General features: G+C 38.9%; 1 protein-coding gene across 1 annotated transcript in view; it reads right to left on the reverse strand.

Annotated features, from left to right (window-relative positions):
* LOC145986867 (uncharacterized) overlaps positions 1-22774 on the reverse strand; it is a 95846-nt gene extending 73072 nt beyond the window's left edge. Inside the window, exon 1 of the mRNA XM_083121339.1 lies at positions 22663-22774. The gene's annotated coding sequence lies outside the window, so the exon portion shown is untranslated. The remainder of the gene's footprint in view (positions 1-22662) is intronic.
* Between the last annotated feature and the right edge of the window lie 563 nt (positions 22775-23337).

Consider the following 23337-nt stretch of genomic DNA (forward strand, 5'->3'; position numbering starts at 1 on the left):
ATTCTGGTGCTAACCTAAGCAAGTTCATATTAACTATATTTTATTAAAATATTGAATATGATTTTTATGTAGCACTAGTGTTGCCCACGAGACGAGACTTTGGCCTGTCTCGTCTCGTGGAGTCTCGTGGAAATGCTGTCTCGTCTCGAAAATATTCGTTTGTCTTATGACACATGGTCAATCTCGTCTCGTCTGGAATTTTTAAAAGCCTGTCCCGTCTCGTCCCGTGGGCAACACTATGTAGCACTTTGTTTAGAATATGATATCAGTAATTTTGGATATTTTTAAGTATGTGAAAACAATCCATTAGCTCAAGAAAAATCAGATTAGTTGCTTAATTGGAAGCACCAGCGTCTTATAAACTCGTAACAAACCGAACACAAACAATTTCTTTTATCTGGCATGGAACCTCCTGAAGCGCGGGACTTACGGCGAGTGCCCAAGTTGCGCCTCCCTTGGGCCCAGCTCCGAAACTGGCTCTAATGGTTTTGTAATTCCGGATAAAAATAATTTGAATTCGACAATAAAGAAGTTAAGGTGGAGGCACGAGGTGGTTCAGATCCCACTTTAAGATCTAGCTAGGTCCAGTCCCGATTATCCTTACTGTGCATAAACATCAACCAATCAATAAAGAAGTCAAAAGTAGAGAAATCTGACATGATTACTCTGTATTTCAGTAAGAGATAAGTATGGCCACCGATGAGTACTATGTTTTTCATCTCTCAGTTTTTCATTTAAGTGGTTTTGTTGATTCAGCCAAAAATATTTGGCTTTATTATTATTGGTGTTTTTGCCCTAGACGTGTTTCAATCTAGTGATTTACTCTTTCAGTCGGACAAATAGACTGACTTACATTTCGCTAGAGTATGTTTTAAGCACATTTCACACGTGTCATCGTACATACATAATATATGTAGGTTTCCTAAAAATTGGCAGTCACTCTGCCTATAGCCCAGAAATGCTATATACGTTCGCATGCACGATACGTACTGTACGTACAGTATGTCCAAGAAGTCTACGTACCCCTACTTGCGTGTATCCTGTTGCGACCTTGTTGAGAATTGCCCCGTATTCGATGGCTTGCAAATGATTTCGTTTATGTGGTTGGTATCCCTGCTCTGAAGGTCACATGGAACGCTCGCTCGAATTCCTATGTCAGTTGTTGCGCCAGGGCTGATGTGAGTGATCGTACATAGTTACAGTACCGAGGAACAGCTATAACTTGACAAGTTTAAAAACAAGACGCTGCAATCCATTGTTTGCGCACCTCACATCACATTTCCCCACTCCATTGTCTACGGCGACGTTCGTTCGCAGTGTTGCAACGTGGAGGAGCGGAATTGTCTGAGAATTTTCAACGAAATTTGAATGTGAAAGGCATGAATAAGTATCCCGTTACCTACGCTACCTATTGATTACGCTAAATTCTAAATACATTTTGATATTTTCCCTTTAAACCTTAAATGAATTAAGTTATATTAGGGATATTTCTTACCAGCATAAGAAATGTATGAAATAAAACGATAGAAAAATATATAAACGATAGAACTGGGCTCACCTTCTAAATGTTTTCCAGTTCTCCTTCTTCAGTTTCACTCTCCAACTCATCCGAGTCTGTGTCTAACGATGAATCTGTGTCCGTGTCTGAATCGGCTTCACCAAGTCTAATTCAGTTCATCTACACGCTCGTCCATAAGTCCATCTCTTTCAAAGTAAGAATCTTGCAGCCAAGAGTAAAGAGCATGAACATTTCAATGCTTTAGAAAAGAACACAGGCAAGCGTGTTATCAGATTGCGTTCTCGTAGTGATTGTTGTACGATAAACAAACGAACCACCACCCCACTAGTTTATAAATAAATAAATAAATAAATAAAAACCGGCCACTGCTCGATGTCGCATTCAGAAAATGAAGTCATTCGCCCTGTAGTTTCTCTTCGTTATAAACCTTAACGCATGTGCGTAATACTACAGGTTACGATCGGCGCACCGCACACATTTTCAAAGGCCGGATTAAATAAAATGAACCACTGACATAATAGGAGCCTGCATGCACCGTCACGCTAAACAGTGAAAATTGTTTGTTATTTTTTTTAGCTTAATTTTGATGAGTTGGCACCACTGGTACTCTCAACGCCAGACCAGTGAGTAGAAGAGTGGTGGGGAGGATGACGTAATATGAAGTGCTCCGCAGCGATCTGCGCATATCGGGACTTAACTTGTCAGGCTATAGTGACGTGTCTGTGTACACGAGCAACAACTGTACTATAACGTAATGTAAAGTTCACAAGTATCTTACAATGTAAATAAATAAATGCATATGTTAAATAAATGTCGGGTAATACGTACTATGTAATATAATCTAAGGGTACGGGAACTTCTCTCACAGCCTGTACAATAAGCTAATATTTCATTGATCCTTCTACCAATAAACCTTACCAATGTATCGAGTTTTAGAACTTCTTATTGTATCGATAGTTGATTCGACAAACGTGACCTTTATATCAGGAACACTTCTTCTGCTGCAAATCTAATGGAAGAAACGATCCAATCTGCCCCCAAGCGAGAAACTTAATAACGGTACCGGAAGTGAAATATAACGGGAAAAATAAGAAGTAAACCAGGGTATTTCTCATTTCTCCCCTTCTAGTTATGAAGAGTAAAGGTAACGGAAGAATCAATGCTAATAAAATCTTTATGTGGTTATAAATTATCCCTCAGATGGCCACACCGTCTAAACAAAGATACATCGAGAGCTTGGGTCGTTTCAAAAAGGAGCAATACACAAGGATAGCTTACCATTACTCTCGTTTTTATGTGTCCCTTATAATCACCAGTAAATCAATTATTGTTCAACCGTCTTCCCGTTTCCATTATTTCATTGGTGAAAAACCTTGCGATCTTTTCTAAAATTTTATATTTGTATTTTAGAATTCCAATTGTTCAGTATCGTGTGTCGGATGAGGGAGCAGCTTGTTTCAGCATTTAAAATTCCCAATGTATTATTCCGTAACCTTGTTTATGGTGGGAGTACAGTTTGGTTTAGAATTTTAAATTTTCAGTGTATTGTTCTACCTTGTTTCAGGTGGGAGAATGGTTTCTTTCAGAATTTTAAATACCCAATATGTTGTTGGGTAACCTTGTTTCTTGTTGGAGTACAGTCTGTTTTAGACTTTTCAATTCGCAGTGTTTTGTTTCGTAGCTTGTTTCAGGTGGGAGAACAGTTTGCTTTAGAATCTTAAATTTCCAGTATATTGCTCGGTATCTTGTTTGGGATGGTCGTAGTACTGACTTATCAAGATATTCGGCCAGATTCTGAAATGATATATCTATTTTCTACTACATGCCACTCTATCCATTGGCCACCTGTGGTAATCAAATGCGAAGGTTCAATGACACAGCACATGGACTTCCGTTTGAGATATGTTGACCATTGAGTACGTCCCGCTTTAAAGCTTGTCCAGTTGTTTCTTCATAGAAGTACTTTTTGATATATTTGAACTCTCAGAATACAGTCAGCTGCAGATTACGATATTCTCTCGTGGTGATAAGATGGACCTTTTTTCAGCTGCCAATCGCTTATCGCTAATTTCATTGAAGGGCATATTGTAAATTTGTAAACATCTCGGGGATGAACGTCATTTGCTCTCTCTTTATTACTACTTTCTGGCAACTCGAATGGGAAGTCTGCCCCCTCAGTGCATTTAATGAAACGTATCGAAGCGAGTACAGACATAACAGGTGCGACGTAAAGATGCCTTCTATGCGGAGTCTAGCACCTAAATGTCAAACTCACTTCTACATAATACAACCTGACTAACGAGGCTCTGGCGTCTGGACTCACGGCCAGTACAATCCTCTGTGTTGTTTGTCCTGTGTGCTGTCCATGTGTGTTCGTGATTGGCCCTTCATTCATTTCGTCTTATCACATCTTCGCGATCGATTAGTCCAAAGTGGCAGATAAAGCGAAGAAAGATAAATCAAATAAAACCAATCAATCAGTGCTTTCAACACATCAAAGTTATTTACTGAGACCGAATATACAGTTATATGTTATTCGATCCAATAAACTTAATTGCTCATGGATTCGTAAAATATTTCACACTTTAGACAAGATTATCAAAAGCAGTTTCGATTTATTTAAAGATTGATTGATTGATTGAGTGTTTTAAGTCCACTTTATGCACAGTAGGGCTAATCGGGACTGGACCTACAGCTTAAAGTGGGATCCGAACCACTATGTGCCTCCACCGGGTATCGAACCCGGGACCCCTTGATTAAAAGGTGACGACGCTACCACTGCACCATCGGGGAGGCCCTATTTAAAGAAAAATAATAATTAAATGTAAATTAATATAAGTATGGTGGAGTCCACAAATTTCAAGCTTCGTCCTTATCAGTATTGTACCTAAGAATGATTATTCTTCCCGCTCATACGTTTAATGTACTTGTATATCACCGCCAGACATACGAAATCATGCGACCGAGAAAGATAAATTCTAATGTGAGGAAACGCACATGGCTACCGTAGCTGGGAGTAAGAGAATTTTCATTTCTGCGAGCGATATTTACTTTTCCTTCGCATGCAATACAAACACGAATTTCATTGTGTTGAATCAGCATAAATAGTGCGGAGAGTTTTGTTTTTACGTCTGCAAGCGATTTTTCATCATGCTCGTTTATTTTGAAACTTGATGGGGAAAATGACATTTCAATGCAATATGATTAAAGGTTGCTTGTTTTATTTGCAGAAGAACTTGAAACGGAGACTCTACATATAGAGCGATGAATATTGCTTTATTTTAACGAGTGTATTCTCAACCTTTTCGTCGAACGATTGGGTAGAATACCGTAATAAAATCAGCTCAGCTCACAGGTATTTATGAACTATTTTATTGTATTATAACCTTACTGTTTTCTTGATTTTTGTAAAATTATTTTAAAATTTCAATTGTTCAGTATCGTGTATCGGGTGGGAGAACAGTTTGTTTCAGAATTTTAAATTCCCACTATATTGTTGCCTCAATCTTTCGTCGAGAGGAAAGGTAGAATAATAATATCAGCTCATAGATGTGTGTCATTGTGAATATCCTTATTGTATTTTTCTTTAAATTTCGTATTTTTATTTTACGTACCAATTCGCAATAATAATATACGCATTTCATTATTTAGCACTGCATGTTGAATAGATGGAATGTTATGTAAAGACGGTACTATAGCACACTAACCGCTACAGCACGAAGACCAATTTTTGTTGAAAAGAGAAACACGTTATAACTATTCAATTATACATTTAACGTGGTCGGCCACCGAGATGGCAGCAACGATACCTTTCACTATTTAACAATAAAACAATTCATATCCACGAATATATATTTATTTTAGCTAATTTCAACGAACCACTGCCATCCTTCATCAAATCGTTAGCATTATGTATTATCTGTAGTGACTCACCTCTTTTGGAACTGTTGTTTTTCCTCCTACAGAATTGTAGTGCCTCGTATTTGTGCGCATGGGGTGTTTTCGTTTTTAAACTGTGGCTGTTAAATCACAACTCCCACTCAGGAATATTAAAATTTCAAGTTACAAATTAACTTTTCCAGTTTATAGCTCTGGTAAGTTTCAGCATTACAGTGACGTAATATGTCGCGTAGTTAGTTCACGAGTCTTCTGTTCGATTCGCTGATGATCCTTATTAATGACCACCTGATTCTTCTCCGGAGCTCTAACTGCATCGGCAAGAACTTGAAATTGATTCTGAACCTAATTAGTATATGTAACCACGCACGAAACTTATCCCAGGTAATAATGATTTACATTATCAAATCACGAAACTTTCTCGGATAATTTTGTGACATACTTTGAATCCTGGAAATCGATCAGCGCATATCCATAAATATGTCTTAGGTTGCAAAGTGATTAGCGTGAAATAATGTTAGCTCATTGTCCTGACTTCAAAATAATTGGTTTGAACTAGAATCACGAACAGATGTATAAAGAACGATAGAGAGAGAGGGAGACAGAGGGAAAAGAAAGACAATTAGGTATGGGAAAAAAGGGCAATAATTATGAAAGAAAGGACGTGAAAAGGAGGAAAGAAAGAAGAGCAATGAGATGGAAAAGAAAGTAATAGAGGAAGGAAGAGAGAAGGAGAAGGAAGGAAAAGAAAGAGGGAATATAAAAAGAGAAAGAAAGAAGAGTATGAGTGAGTGAGTGAGTGAGAGGGAAGACGCACGAGAGAGAAAATGAAGGAGAAAACGGACAAACGAAAAGAGCAACTTGAAAGAGATGTAAAAGAAAGCGCAATGTACAGGATAAGGGAGAGAAGAAAAATTATGAATGAACGTGAAAGAGATAAGGAAAACAGAGAGATGCAGAAGAAGAGAGAAAATGAAGAAGGAGAAAGAGAGAACATAAAAGGAGCAAGCAAGAGTGAGAAGAAGAAGATAGAGAGAAGGAAAAATAAGAATACAGAAGAACGCAGAGTAAAGAGATAAAGAAAGAAAAAATAGGATTAAAAACAACTGAAGTCAGAGTAAGATGAGAGGCAGAATCTTATTAGCCGTGATCATCTGAAAATATTCTGTCCGCCTAAAATGCTCTAGGAACGTCACTGTCGTTTTCAAGATGCCTTTAAGCACACTCCAAATTGCCTTGCTAAGAAAAATCTGCCCCCACGTTTCAGAAGTGACTTTTGTATTTGTACACTGATCACCATGACTACAGCACGGAATATAACCGTCGCTTTCGTTTTATGCGTGCAAGTTCCTATAAATTCTCCGGGGCCTGCAAAGTAGCTTAGGACCCTAGTAATACCCAGGAAGACTTGCGTTCTCCCAGAGTAAATATCCTTAAGAAGTAGAGAGAAAAGCAGAAATTGTTTTCCTAACATGTCTAAAACAAACCACCTCTTGCCCTTTTTTATTAAGATGGGAAAATTGAAGCATACACCTTTAGATAATAAGGAAGTACGTATGGCTCGGAGTGGTTACTTTCCAACATTTCCAGCGAATATTTTTTTGCTTGAATTGAATTGCTGTTTTAAATCCACTTTATGCACAGAAAGGCTAATCTGGACTGGACCTACAGTTTAAAGTGGGATCCGAACAACTACGTGCCTCCACCGCGTATCGAACCCGGGACCCCTTGATTACAAGGTGACGAGGCTACCACTGCGCCATCGGGGAGGCCTATTTTGTTGTTTGTTTGTTGCTTTAACATTGTTGACAAGAATTGTTACTCTGTTGACAAGAAATGACGTCTCACGTTTTTCTCTTTATGTACGTACGTGCAACCTTTATTTACACCGCTGCCCTTCTCCGTATATACATATTTCCATTACAGATCCAATATCAACTGCTCCCGGTTGCCTTTTGCCCCAAAACACAGAGGATTGCACTTCTCAGGACTTTTCTCTACGAGCGCAATATTTACCATAGCGCTATCCCGCCCCTGCAGTTTATCATGCAGAGGTCCCTAAACTACGGCGCTCACTCTGTGTGTATTTCTATACATCCATTAAAACGGCCTCACTCCATGGTGCCTTGTATCTAAGTATCTGCGAGCCTGGGATTCTGAGATACGAGAGACCGTATGGATAATAAACCTTTTCGAGTAAGGCCTCATCTCCGGGAAACTATCAACACGCGGCAAGCCACGGCACCTAGCGACCTGTTGAGTGAGATGAGTCAAAGCAAAATGGATAATAAACCTCTTCCTGCTCCCACAAAAATAGGCAATAATTTGGCTGGAGAGTTCAATGAACTAACCGATATCTAACTACGCACTGGTAATGATCAGGCTGGAAAGTATAGAGCGTAACAAGTCGGTATTTATACCTCCGACAAACGACCCGCCCCTCAACTACTGGGGCAAGGTTCTATTGTTACCTTTCCAAACGGGGAAGCCCTTTGAGAAAACCAAACCCTTGGCTTCACGGACTACCGAGCAAAAAGCAACCTATGTCAGAGCACGTACACAGAAATACACTTTTACATACATCTATCCCTTTTTTGCAGCTGTGTGCGTAAAAGCCACAGCAATATGTCCTGTTTTTCTACCCTGATCTGGTGTATTAGTGGCTGAACCATAAGGGAATCGCGGTGGTCATATCCGCATGGGTGCAAGGCGAGAGAGCTGGGGTCAATTCCCGGCGTGAATGCGAATTTTTCAAGCAATGTATCTGTATAGAGCTGCTCTGGGGTTCACCCAGACTCTAATAAACTGATACCTTCGCCCAGCTCTGAGGTAGGCGGGAGTGCGTGGTGCTGCTTACAGCATCTCCATCTCCACAAATGGCCGACATCGTGATAAGCTTTCACGCTATGTTGCAATGTGCAGGTATAGGTAAATATATCGGTGCACATGATTTTTATTCGAGTATAAAATTCCTTTTCTCTTACACGGACAAGACTAGAGGGTTATACAAAACTCTTTCCCTAAATTGTAAATAATTGTCCAAGTATCTTCCTGAGGTTCTCTTATTTAAATTTTGCTGCTTTACTTAAGTTTTTACTTCTATAGGTTAATTACTGGGATGAACTTGATGAAATACATGAAACAGACACAAGTACCTCATTCAAGATTCAAGACTTCGGGCTTCGTTGCTCGTTACCCTAACCACTTCGCAAGGGACGTCTGCTAAGTATCATTCTGACACTCATGAGGCACATAGAGTGGTATCCTTGAAAGTCACAGATGATATCAATTAATTCGATTTGTGCATTGTAAAAAGGGTGTATTCAGTTAATTCGTACTGAATCCCATTTCATTAACTCATTTTGTAAAAGGAAGTTTAATATTTTGATCTGTATGATATCTGGTACCATTCAGTTATCAAATGTTTGAAGACATGATTTTGAAAAGAAAGAAACAGGGTTTATCTTGTTTCAAACATATCTTTATATTACTATTTGAATTAACAAAATAATAAGTCTTTGGCCATGTGTTGCATAATAGTTTGCAAGATGCTTGCTGTAAAACCTTACTGTAAGAAACATAGAGACCTGTTCCATGACAAAATCTGAGGTGTAAGGACAAATTTATCGATGATGGTCTTAACCAAGGTAAGAATTATGGAAGGCTTCACTTAATCAGGGTTTAGGAACGTCAATAGGTTAGTCTCGCGGTTATCATACCCACATTTCTTTTTCTCTTATTACCGACCTCTGTGATTGAGTGGTTAGTACAGCGCGCTACGACGCTAGGCGTCCCGGTTTCAAATCCCTGCCTGAACATGGATGTTCTTTGTGAGTGTCCCTTCATAAATGCCATCATATCTTCATCCATCCTAATCTTCGCGATTAACCAAAAAGTGGCAGAAAATCGAAGTAAAATAAACCAAATCAGTGAATAATTTTCTTTTATCTTCTTCATCCCAATTAACCCGGTTATAGAGAGCTTGTAACAAGAACTACTATTTCTTCTTCGCCTCAATACTGTAGTAAGCTTGTTTTTATCATTATCTATTTATAGGCAAGTTTCTTCGGAGTATTTGCTTTCTTTAATGCTTTGCTGTGACAATGAAAAAGAAGTTGAGCATGACTTTTTATATAGCTACGTAGTTGACTTGTGCGCTAGTTTCCTAAATGCAATTTTCTGCGTCTTACTTCCTAATGTCCATCGCGCCGCGGTGGCTATTAGTCTACCGCTTCCACAATCCACGTTGCATCACGTGTTTGATTTTCCCCTTTCTCAAGATTCGTCATAACACTCCATGCTAAAGCTAATTGCATTATACTTGTTATGGTAGGCCCGTAACGCAAATTCGACTAAATATGATTCAACTCCTGCGCATCGAGCGACCAAAACCTCAAAGTTACAAGAAATGAATTGTTGTCAATTGTTTGCTGCTAAAGAATATTCTTATTCTTTAACCGTTTTCAAATTCTCTCTGCCGAATGGTTAGCATATCGCGCTGCGACGCCAAGGGTCCCGGGTTAGAATCCCGCTCGGGCTTGGTTGTTTGTGAATGTCCATTCATCAATTTCATCATTTCATCACTCATCCCCATCTTCGCAAATTAGCCAAGAGGCACAAAACGCGAATTAAAATAAACAATCAATCAATAAATCAAATTCTCTTGATTGTCTTCCGTACTTTAATTCACAAGTTTCCCAAAAGGATTCCTCACACTACCGATAAAGTTTGATTTAACCTTGTTTGTAATTTTGTAAAACTATGTTATGAAATTTTCGACTTGTTTCATTCGCATCTACTTCGAAGATTTTTATAGTTTGTTTATGTAAACAAATACTTACAGTTCTCATGCACTTTTTGGCTGTTCGAAATACATTTAATCATCATTTTTATATTTAGTGAAACTCTGTTTCAGGTCATACTTTAGTTTTTTCCTCGCCTTATCATACCCACATCAAGCATAATTTTCTATCGTAACTTTTTCATATGACATAGGATTTCTTACTGCGTTCATTTAATTTCTTATTATTTCTAGTTGTGTACTTTCCAACAAGCCCACTTTTATGTCCTTTTTTGTACGCCAACCTATTTTAGAAACTTTTGCTCTGTCCATTAGTATTTTTCTGAATTCATTCGGTGTAGAAATGATGGTAATACCCCAGGTTCAGGTTTGGAATACAAAAGGTTTCTCATTATCATAAATGTAAAACATTATGCATATTCTCACACTTTTGTGAATACTCTTCCCTAGCTGTAAGAAAGTACAGGGTGGTTAAAAAGTATTTAGCACATTTCAAGGATGAATTAAAAAAGATCTATGTAATGTATTCATGTTTATAGTTTTTTTTTAATATACCATGTTGAAGAGTTTTGTTTACAACGTATGACGAGTCGATTTACCGGGTTTCTCGAAAAAGCAACTCTCACTCGATTCACAGCGTCTTGTTGAAACCAACGTTTTTATTAGGAGGATAACGCTTGTACTCTGAACGAAGACGTCTTGGAACAGTAATTACAGATTTGGTTTCGTGAAACAAAAGAACGCACATAGCTTTCTCTTCTACGGTATCCATCTTATTACTGAGGTTCCTTATCTTGCCACCATGGCGCCACATATGTTCGGTCAATATCGATACGAACGAAAGAAAGGTTGCTTCAGTAGTGTGTTGCTTTTTAATTCATATATCAAATGAACTCGCACACGCACCCCTGTATTAATGTATGTATGAATCTTTACTGAACTAGAGAATATTGAAGATTTTTAGCACAAAATGTAAAAACAATCATCAAGTTAATGTTGTTTACTTTCAATCTCTGCTGTGATGCAGTTGTTATTTGTTAATATTTCCCTTTCTCTCTGGGTAATAGTTTTGTAGCATTCAGAGAGCCTATACATTTAATGAGTACGTGCACATCATACTCACGTAACTAAAATCGCCATTCATGGACTAATGAATTAAGACGTGACCATATAATTTCCTTGTTGAGCGGTTTATTTACTCTGCAGATGAAAGTGCGCACTCAATAAACTACCACGCTTTATGTCGCCGAAAGAATGCTATAATTAGCCAAAGCAGAAAACGAGCATCAGACACAGATGCCCCTGCGGAGGCGAGGGTTGGGTAGTGCCCTCGCAATGGCCGAGGGGTAACATAAGGTTTCTCGCTCTGTTCGTGACGTGTGTTGCTGCTTTTTGAACAGAGACGTGAAAATGCAAAAACCTCCTTTTCGTCACAAATAGTGGGAAGACTTTTCCTGTATTTTTAAACCAATAGACACTACCTTGTAATGCAATAGTTTGCCCATATTTTTCCTTAAATGTTTCTGGCACTTATTAATGAAAAATATCTTGTTTTTTTGTCAGTGACAGTTGTGCAGTCTTGCTTGGATACATCCCTTGTTTTATTTTTTATTTTGAACGCCTTGTATGTAAAGACTTTAACTAGGAGGAGATATGGACAATACGAAGTAAATAGGTTAAAAATAGAGAATAAATGGTAACTGAACCGATTACTATTTAGTAAATTATTGTACTCTGGAATTCATGTCCAGACGAATCGCTTTTCTTAAAACATTATTTTTGCTCAAAAACATGTAATGTTATTTTAGGTGTTCGGCATATTCTTATAGTATGTGCCGATTTTAATATCCTCAGACAGTATTTTAACAAATGTTTTTAGCTTTTTGCGAAGTACAGTCTTTTACACTGTATCCAAGGAAGTTTCTAGTACCTTACCTTTTAAATGTGTTGTGTATGTTTTGTGCAGGTCCCTCTACAACCTTGCACTTTAACCGTTCCAAAGGGGCCCTTTAGTGCTCCTCCGATGCCGCAGTGGTAGCTTCGTCGCCTTGTAATCAAGGGGTACCGGGTTCGATACTCGGTGGAGGCACATAGTGGTTCGGATCCCACTTTAAATTGTGCAATGCCGGATCTACAAGGCACAAAACCCCGCAGTGCGGGGTTACGTGGTGACAAGGAAATCTTTAGGCGGCCCTCGGCCATGGACCTAGTAGAGGGTTCGCGTATGTAAAAAAAAAAAACATAGTTACTCAGGGGTACAGAAACGAATACCTATAGTGTGTCTCAACCTTAAAAGTCAGTATGGGAGTAAATGGAGTACTTCCCTCTCTCTCTAATACATGAGTTTTGCCAATAGCTCTGTCCTTCTCCACCACCGCTGCGTTGCCAGATGTTACAAAATTTACAAAATGTAAAAATCATAAATTTCAAACAGTGAAATCATTATCCTGTAGTTTTTAATGCTCCATTTACTGACGACATTGTACAACCTGTCACAAATTCATGTGATCTGAAATTTCCATAATTATGAAATTTTGCAAAACGCTTAATTTTTTTCTAGTAAATACTTCAAAAGCCATAAATATCAAACCGCTTGAACAACTTCGCCACTTTTTTTTTCTGTGGGATCTATGGTCTGAGTGAATTAATTTACTTACGAGGAGAGTTATATACATATTTACATTGGATATTTTGTATAAATCATCAGATCGTAACGCGGAAAAGTTGGTTAGCGAGAAACTTTTCGGTTTACACGTGCAGATCAAACGAGAAAAGTGTTGACCATTGTTTGAAGTTATTTTTAGAATGTATTGTTACTCCACAGCACAGTTATTTATTGTAAAATCGTAGTTTGTTTACGCGGGCTGCCTCGCGTATCAAATTCATTGCGCGCCACCGAGGTTACAATTCAGTTGCAGGCAGGTGCCCCGGTTCGTAGGAAGTGGAGTGTGCTTTATTTTCAGTAAAACATATATCTTAATGTTTGTTTTTGAATTTATTTAATTCTGTTTATGTAAAGGATACAACATTCAACGAAAGAAGTTACAATAGTTGCATGTATTAGACATATAATGCAAATGTAAAATAGTAAATAGTTACGTCGAAATATAAACATTTACATGCAAATCTTGAGGTAACTATAGTCTCCTTTTTTCCAAAATTCATCAAATACATAGATTTTGAAGATTTCCTATTCGATATTAAGGAAGTAAATTTGTCGCAGTCATTAGCGATTAACAGCGACTCGATGCGCCACCGTTTGTTGATCTGGCAACGCCGCGCTCCATTTAACCCATACTGACTTTTAAGGTTCAGACGCTCTTTAGGTACAATATATAAAGGTAAAGTTAAAGTTCCCTGTGCATATAGCACCGTACCATGAAGGCACATTTAGGGTATGGGGGAGGTAGGGCCCCACATATTATCGATGTATGACATCTTGGAGGTGATGTGATCAGCACCACGCTCCGCCGCCTTTACCATCCACCTGGTGCAATTTGATTTGAGGCTGGGTGGACCCTAGGCCCGCTTTATGTGGGGACAAAGCCGGAAATATTCCGACCTCAGATCCGATCCGAGTTTCCCGTGTGGCAATCAGACTAGAATCAAATTAGGCTAGAATTTCACGAAAAATTCAGTGGTCAAGGTTTCTTCAACCTATTTTAATCAGGAAAATGTTATGATTGTAACAAATGTATCATTTTCCAGGTGTGAGAAAACAGTGTCATATACGTATATATTACATCACCACGGGAGCCGAAACCAAGGCGGTCAGGGGGCCTTGTGCCCCTCCAGTTCTCGTTTGCCCCTCCCCTATGGGGAGCCCAATCTATAACTTTCAATATATTACATAACTCTTGCACAGAGAACCTACGCACACAACAGGTGGGAAATTACGCAGGATTCTGCTCTGGTTTGAGTTGGTGTTTTAAGTCCACTTTATGTACAGTAAGGCTAATCGGGACTGGATCTACAGTTTAAAGTGGGATCCGAACCACTTGTGCCTCCACCGGGTATCGAACCCGGGACCCCTCGATTACAAGGCAATGACGCTACCACTGCGCCATTGGGGAGGCCCTAAAGGATTCTGCTCTGAAATGGGCAGAATCAATAATGTGGGAATATTACTCAGTTTGAGTGTCTTTCTTGTGCTTGTGCGTTTACTAATTCAGTATTTCCTTTTTCAAACCGACAATGAATTAAGGAAATCGCATGGTACGTATATTATGAATGAATATGTGCGAGAATAGAGGAAGAGCATACGATAGAGCATAGTCTTGATGCTCTTGAATGAGCTAGTCCATTGAAAATAGACACTTTTCTTTCCCTTCGGTTGATTGATTGATTGATTTAGTTTATTTTACTTTGCGTTTTGTGCCTCTTGGCTAATTTGCGAAGATGGGGATGAGTGATGAAATGATGAAATTGATGAATGGACATTCACAAACAACCAACCCGACCGGGATTCGAACCCTAGGCGTAGCAGCGCGATGCGCTAACCACTCGGCCACAGGGTCGGGCTTCTTTCCCTTCGGAAACGTCGAGCAGAAGTTGAAAATATTATGTTTTCAATATGCCACTGTTAGTATTTTAGATTAGATTAGTATTTTTTTTTGCATGTATCTGTAAACATGTGTGTGCTACTTCAAAAAACCATACGTGTATATGTGTGTATGGAGGAGCGGATTTAGGGCCGGGCGACCCAAGCGAATGCCCGGTGCACCGCCCGATTTAGTGGAGCCAAATCTTTATTTCTGATTACATAAATGTGGATATTTGTTTTATAAAGATTTGGATTTGTTTAGAAAAAATTGATTGAAGTTACTTCTCAATGACAAATGTATATTGCAAAATTATGTAGCAATATAGACTAAAAGGCTACTGTTATTTTGATATCAACCTACAATATACGCGTTCTTTGACATTAAGGAATTGAAAACACAAAGCTATTATTTATTGTCGTTAGAACCGTAAATACATATACAGCACGGTGATGTTTTGTATTAGCCAAAGGTGGAAAGTAGTAAGACCAGAGTAGAAAGTTCAGGCGGGGAGGGACAGGGTGAACAGTTGGGGTGCCAAAAATCGACCTGGCCTGGATGAAAATTTTATCTTGGGCCTTCCCTTTTTTATGTAATGTATATGTGATGATATTAAACTCCTATAAAGGATGGTAGGAATAAGTATTATAAACGGAATATGGTAATCAAATTCTCAGACAAAAGTTACATGTAAAGAATAATGTTGTATAATTCCATATTACATTTTTTCAAAGTATAATTCAAGTGCATTAGGTCCCAACTTAAAAAAAAAAATAAACTTTGCTCCCCCCGCCCGCAAGCAGAAAGAAATCAGTATGTATGGTTTACTTAGCTTTGTCTCCCCCCTTTGCACAACACCCCCTTCCCATTTAGAAGTTTTGAGCTGAATTCAATATGGCGGCCACCAATATGACGGACGTCCGCTTGGAACATACCAATGTGGTTCGTCCTAAGCCTAACCTGTTTCTATCATGTACCCAGCGTAATTCCTTTACTTTTTATAGGGAGTGTTAAGGGACTAACCCTGTAGGCCCTTGTATGTGACTTTGTCAACATGAGATCAAGAATTACACACACACATAATATATATGAGTGTAATTATATAATGTGTGTGTGTGTAAAAGTAGGTAGGTAGAGGGGGGCTTTTGGTAATAATTTGCGGGGGGCTAAGATTTGTAGATCCGCCACTGACTGCTGACTGTAGGTCCAGTCCCGATTAGCCCTACTGTGCATAAAGTGGACTTAAAACACCAATTCAATCAATCAAGGGACTCTTTACAATCGACTGTTAACAATAAAGTAAGAGTTTTAGATAAGGGATTTTGCCCGTATATTGTGAAGGATGCAAAATTGCCAAGTGTGCCGACGCACCCAAAATATATAATTCAATCACTCCGTCACATGCATTTATTTTACTCTTCGGGTTCATTATTATATTTGGTTCAAGTAGAAGTTGCGCATTTCCCAAACATGAGACCGTTAAAGAGAACTGTTTTTTCCGACCTGGACCATTTCTGCTCTCGACAAGCTGTGGGTGTCCTTTGCGATCACTGCGCTCTATTGTTTACGCTACGTTTGAAATTGTACGTACATTCTAGGTTTGAATATTTTAAAATTTGAGAAAAACTTAGGAAATTAACCATAATGTACTGATGCTAAAAGAAGAGAAGGTAAAAGGTAAAAGTATCCCCTGTACAGCACTGTGCCGTGAAGGAAAAAAGACGCCTTCTCGAGCTATTTCGTAGTTGAAGTGATGTGATCAGCACCACGCTCCTTCAAGCTCTACCCCCAAGGTTACCCCAGGTATCCATTGATTAGAGGCTGGACGAGCCTTGCTTTCTGCAAGGTCAGTCAAAAAAATCCCTCCTGGGATCACTCACCCCGGTAAACAATAGCATGGCAATCATACGAACTACATACCGGATCAGTGTGGGCCAATAATGCATGGACATGGGACAATAAACAGAGCCACGAATATATCGATTAGCCTCTGTGCTTACAGTAAGCTTAAGAAAAATGCATTCCCAGCAATTGACAACCCGACCAAAATAATCGTCATATCATATGGGTGAATACATTGCTCTTAGTGATTGTAAGTACTTTGTTCCCCCTTTTCATTTTTCATTGGTTCTCGACACCTCAAGCAAATGGATGGTGCAACCTACATAGCTCATGAATGTACGCACACTATAAATTTGATTTGTTAAAGTTATTCATCGCAGCTAATTGCTACCTTCGGGGATTAGAGAACCAGAAAAATTAATATCCGTGGTAACTGCTTTCATAAAGTCCCTTGCTGCCCCTGTGGCCGAGCGTGTTCAGTGGTCTGCTCATCATCCTCCAATTCAAGGTATTGACTTCCAATTCCAACCCTGCCACTAGAGTTCGTTTATGAGCGTCGTTTCATCAACGCTGCCTAATCCTCATCTGGATTTGGGCAATGAGCCCAAAGAGGATTTTATTGAGTGATTGAGTTTGTATTTTAAGTCCAACTTATGCTCAGTAAGGCTAATCGAGACTGGACCTACAGTTTAAAGTGGCATCCGAACCACTTGTGCCTCCACTGGGTATCGAACCCGGGACTCCAAAGAGGATCAAAAGCCACGTAAAATAAAATTAACAAAATAAATGCATACAGTCCCCTAGACAATGTTTGTTTGCTTAAGTCTACTTTATGCACAGATATGTGCTTCCACCGGGGATTCAACCTGGGACCTCTTGATAACTAGGCGACTGAGTTACTAATTCGAGGAGGTCCACGCAGACAATATGAAATATTCGTGTAAAATTCGAAGGATTTGACCCGGTTTCATCCTTGTGCGTATGCAATCCATCACAAGTTATTTGTAAATTTGGTTGCATAGAACTCAGGCGTTGAGGCATGCAAGGGAAGAAATCTAGAATTGAACAATGGAAGTGCATTACAGACGGAATTCTATTTCGCAAAGGAAGCTCGATAATTTTCGAGACAGCAGAGTATTAGTTCCTTCAATCAACAGTAACACAAAAGATACGTAATATAACCCAATATCAAAATATTTCACTATTTTACAAATATATTTAATAAAGAGTCCGGTAATTATGTTGATCATACTTCTGTAAAACAACTTTCCATGTGTAGAATTGATCGACATCAATATTACATTTATACAAATATAATTTTGTGCGTTTGTGGAGTATTATGTATGAACACACACACATTGCTTTTTCTGGTGGTCACCGTGTCATATTTTCCCATGGCTGAGATTATAATAAAATGATTGGCTGTGTTAACGAAATTAATATAGATAAATATGTAGGAACACACTATCCATAGTATTTTAGTAGCTCTAAGTTTACACAGCGTCACATAAAGCGGGTACCTGGAGGAGACTATAGGGAGTAAAGGCGGCCAGGGGCATGGTGTTGATCACATCACATCACATCATCCCCACCTTCGACCGTGATCAACATAGTGTGGGTCCCTAACTCCACACCTTTATACGCCTTCATGGCGTGGTGCAAAGCACAGAGGAACACTTTGTTTTATTATTGTGACTTGTATCTCAATAAAAACCAATTTCTGAATAGTACGGGAAACTTTGGCCTAGAGAGAAACACTGCGTATGTGTGGACATTCACACACATACATGCGCTATACATATATGCTATATAACAAACACATAGGCGCGCGCGCTAAGGTAGCACATACTTCATCAATTTCATCGGTTTATCTTTCTTTCTTATAATCGCGTTTAACCTAAGAAGTAGAAAAAGCGAAATAAAACATTCAAAATAGAAATAGTCCATGAAGACGGGTACTGAATGAGAAAATATTGTGGCACATGTCCTTCACAGGCGTGCGCAGACCCTCTGATTAAGCCTTGATGAAAGTTCAGTCGGAAAAGAAATTTCATTGATGGGCATATATATATATATATATATATATATAATGCAACAACATAGAGGCACCATAACGAATAAATAAATTGTATCTGAAATGTACCGCGCTCTTTTTCTCCAAACAATTGTGTTGATGCATTTAAGACAAAACTGTTTAGCAGCAGGAGTCTGAAGTACTTCGTAGTTATAACTTCTCTCTCTGGAAATTTACGATGCACTACAGAAAACAACAAAATTACGAATGAAGCGAGCAAGAAAATTATTATATCCAAATTTTTTGCAAACTGTAAACAATATTGATTTAATATGGCACAAAATATATCGTGGGGCGCCATGGCATTCTTTTTTACAATTTTTTTCATTTAAATCTTTCGGCACATAGGGCCAACTCCCGCCGCCCCCTAGTACGGCTCTGAACTTGACAAGACTGTAAGAAAACTAGAGACTGCGAGCGAAGCGAGCAAGAAAATTTTACGAAATGTATTTTTATTTGTATAAAATTTGATATCGAGGGGGGCAATTTGCTTTTGTGGCACCCTGCAGGTAGCTCTTCGCCGTCTGGAAGAAATAATGCAAGACAGACTTGAGAACTAATTCCGTCTTGAGTATCCTTTTGTCTTGCTACTCTCAGATTCTACTAGTCTTGTTTTCTTTTACCTCATTGTTTGCCCCCCTTGCCCCACTAGAATTGATTTCCGTCGGAGGTTGGGGATGGGCAATGCCCATTGGCCCCCTGTGGTTGCGCCAGTGCATCTTCTTCCCCCTAAGTTGCTTTGAACTTTAATCGGCTTGAAAATACTTTATTTTCTTTAAGAGTAGCGTTTAATAACCGCAATAAGATTCCTCTACACTAAATTTCTAGCTGAAAGTATAATAATGTAGGGACATGGACGTCTGGAAGGGGGAGCAAGGATGGCCACACCTCCCCCTTAAAAATCGAATGTCAACGTAAAGTATATATTTCACACGTATAATTTGATTTCAGTCATAGTAATTTACATTAATGCGATAATTTCAAATCCAAGTGGTGTTTTTTGAAGGGACAATATACCCCTTCAAAAAATACCTTGCTTGTCCCTCCGTTGAAAAAAATCTGCGGACGCCCCCCCCCCTTCCCCCCAGTGCGCACGCCCATGGTGTCCATGACTTCTCGATGTTCAGTGTCTTGTTGCATTGACATAAGAAATTCAGAAGGAAAGTATTGCTATTCAGTCTGCAAGGATAAATTAAACGTTAGACCAACTATGTTTTAAATGTTTATGTTTACAATTGGCACAAATATTCTCTTCTATCTCTTGCCCAGAAAAGAACAGACGAGATTTCTACTCTTCTTCCAGCGTGAATCTTGTGTTAATTAACGTCATCTTTATATCTCTCTACGTCAATGGCGAAGACGAGGAAGAATGGTGATTTGACGATATAGATGAAGGAACAAACACAACTAAGCACAATTCTACCCAGTGTTTAAACTTGGAACCCGTTTCATAGTGTTCGTCGCTAACCACTCCGCAACTGAATTCGACTAGCGCAAACTTGATCAACAGTAATAGATATAGTACACAATTCACAATATACAAAGCAGAAAAACTGAATATTAGGTCCGTAATGCAAGTTACTAATACCTTAATGCAAATTTGACATGACAAAGAAATTAAGGAACGATTGTATAAAAGGAGGAAACACAGTAGATGTTCTAATCATATTTGTATGTTTCCTCAGATACTTCAAGGATGTGTTGTGCCTCACCGATAGAGTAGTGGTAAGGTCGTCGCTTTTTAATCAAGGGGTCCTGGGTTCGATACGCGGTGAAGGTACATAGTGGTTCAGATTCAGTCCCAATTAGCCTATCTGTGCATAAAGTGGACTTAGGACAACAATTCAATGCAATGAAGTATCTGGGAAACTACAAAATGAGGAAATTTTTGTTTTTTCAACAAAAGTGGCTGTAAACCGATCTCCATGCCAAAGTTACAACACAGTTGCCAATGTAGCGATAAATTATTAGAATTATATAATTTGTGATGCAGGTTAGAGACGCCAGGCGACTAACATTGAAAATCCACCTAACATTTTTCCACGATATACATACACAAACGCCCACACACACAACGTATTGTAAATTTTGAGAAAATTGGAAATACAAGTTGCGATATATACAATTTTTATTTGTGGTGCTGGAATGTTGAATTTACCTTAGAAGGGACATAATTTAGTTAATAAGTTAATTTTTTTTTTTAAATAATGCACATCCTTTCAATATATTTTATTTGTTGAACGAACTGAACGTAATTCCACAATTATTGTGATTATTGTCTATATGTTAAAATCGACTGATTGGTTGATTGATTTGTCTTCTTTATTTTACTTCGCTTTCTGCGCCACTTTTGGCTAATTTGCGAAGATGCGGATGAGTGATGACATGATGAAATTGATGAATGGACACTCACAAACATCCATGTCCAGGACGGGATTCGAATCCGGGACCCCTGGCGTCCTAGCGCGATGTGCTAACCACTCCGCCACGGTGGTCGGCTAGATGTTAAAAGAAACTTAACACTTTCAAAATATTATTAACCTTTTAAATGTAAATATAGTACTTGCCTGAATAATTTGCAATTGTATTTGAAGTTATAGTTCTGTTTGAATAACCATCTTCTATATATTGCATTATACTTTACATCTTTTTACACGCACGTTTACTTTAATGAATTTTAGAGGGTATTTTACGAAGTTTTAGTGAAGTTCGCGTTCAAATTCTGGTCATTTCCAGCATCTCATTATTTTAGAATCTATAACATTAACATTATGAAAACTGCACAAATTTACTGAACAATTACAAATGAAAATTAGTGAAGAAAATCAATGATGCCACTGATGCTTTATCAGTAGGCCCCGGCTCAGAATCAATAGATCAAGCTCCGTTTTCCATACACCTAACCTAAAGTAAGTGGCGCAACAGCTCTCTGAGGGCCAGGTCTGCCAAACGGATATTCGTTGGTTAGTGCGTGATCATCGCGTCGAGTCCCATCGCCGCTGTTTTCTGGCTTCCGATACAGGATACGGTTACTTCTTTTTCAAGTGGTACCCCAGTTGTCCTCATGATGCTGAGAAAAACCGAAATTTTGGTGAATTCCACTTGGAATCGAACAAAACTATTTAGCTACGCAAAAGCCTGTTCTGCCTATCTTGCATAATTTCTTCGTGCGCTCCTCTGGCGTTCCTGCATTGTTTCTCCTTTAAGTTTCGGCCATTGATATTCAACACGGATAGAAATGCATGCAGTTTGCATAAGTGTGCGTTCTTACAAGAGCAACAAGACATAAGAATTTAAAACCACTGAAATACTTAGACAGGAAATTGAACCAATGACCTCTAAGAAGTGTTTAAGTTGGTTTGTAAAACTCTTTGCCGACAACGCCGACCTCCACGACGGAGTGGTTAGCACATCGTGCTAGGACGCCAGATACCACGGGTTCGAATACCGGCCTGGATATGGGTGTTCTTTGTGAATGTCGTTCATCAAGTGCATCCTATCATCACTCATTTTCTTCATCGCGATTAGCGAAAAGTTGCAGAAAAGCGGCGCTTAATAACAAAAATCAAATCTTTCCCGGCAAAGGGTATTTGATTTTGACCACGAGTTGATGTCTTTAAAAATATTTTGCATCGTTTCGCACGGTTGTGTTAATTCGAAAGTTAGAAAAATATTCCAAGAATTACACTATCGTTGGTCGTTTCTGAATATAATAAAATTCGTACGTTGCGGATAGCCTCTGTGCATTAATAAATGGACAATGAGTTACAATGGAGCAAGTCTTTGTCTAGATTTCGTAATATTCTTTGCACGTAAAATTTTCACGCCTTTTCATGTCCAAACTAAAAAAATTAAAAAAAAAATCCGCCTGAACTGGTTGTAACTTCTGACAATCTGCTTCCAAAAGTTAGAAAAACAACAACAATACTAATACTAATAATAAAGGGACGAGTATACGAAAACAGACACATGATTTTCAAGCGTTCACCTGTTGTGCTAAGAAGGGAAGAGTTGTTGCGAACTTGGAGACGACGAGCGGCTGCCTACTTCCTGGTTCCGCCACTAGATGGAAGCAGCTGCAATGTTGTCAACGAGGAACCCGCCGGAATCTGCAAGTCCCTTCCGTTCTCGATCCGGTTTTAAAGTTAACCGGAGGTGTGGGGGTTGCACGCATGCCCACTGCCACACTTGTGTAAGAACTTTTTCGCCCCTCTTCTCTTCCTCTCCCCTATCCTATTCAAAACTTCCGTTGACTGTCGATATTTTGCGTTGGTCCCGGTTGGGGAAGCTGAAAGGCGATTCCGTGACGAAAGCCGACAGAGAGAGAGAGGCGGAATTCAATTCAACAGGTTTTCGTAACTTGCCGGACTAACGCTTGAGATTTCTGGCATCTCTGTTACGAATTGGTATCAAACGAACAGGAAGTTGAGCCAGGAGGATTATATCTAAATCACCAGTGGCGTATTTAAGGGGGTATCAGGATTCAGCCCACGTTCCGAAATATGCTCGAAACAAATATAAAAATATAGTGGTCATTGCTTATCGATTTACAAATTCTTAAATGTAATTATGCTACTATAGTACGCACAATTGTAACGCAATTATATAGTGTGAAGACTGGGACGCATAGCCGAAGAGGATCCTCGCAAACTTGGGACCTGAG

The sequence above is a fragment of the Lepisma saccharinum genome, chromosome 1 (assembly GCF_977018435.1).
Source record: "Lepisma saccharinum chromosome 1, izLepSacc3.1, whole genome shotgun sequence".
Lineage (NCBI taxonomy): Eukaryota > Metazoa > Arthropoda > Insecta > Zygentoma > Lepismatidae > Lepisma > Lepisma saccharinum.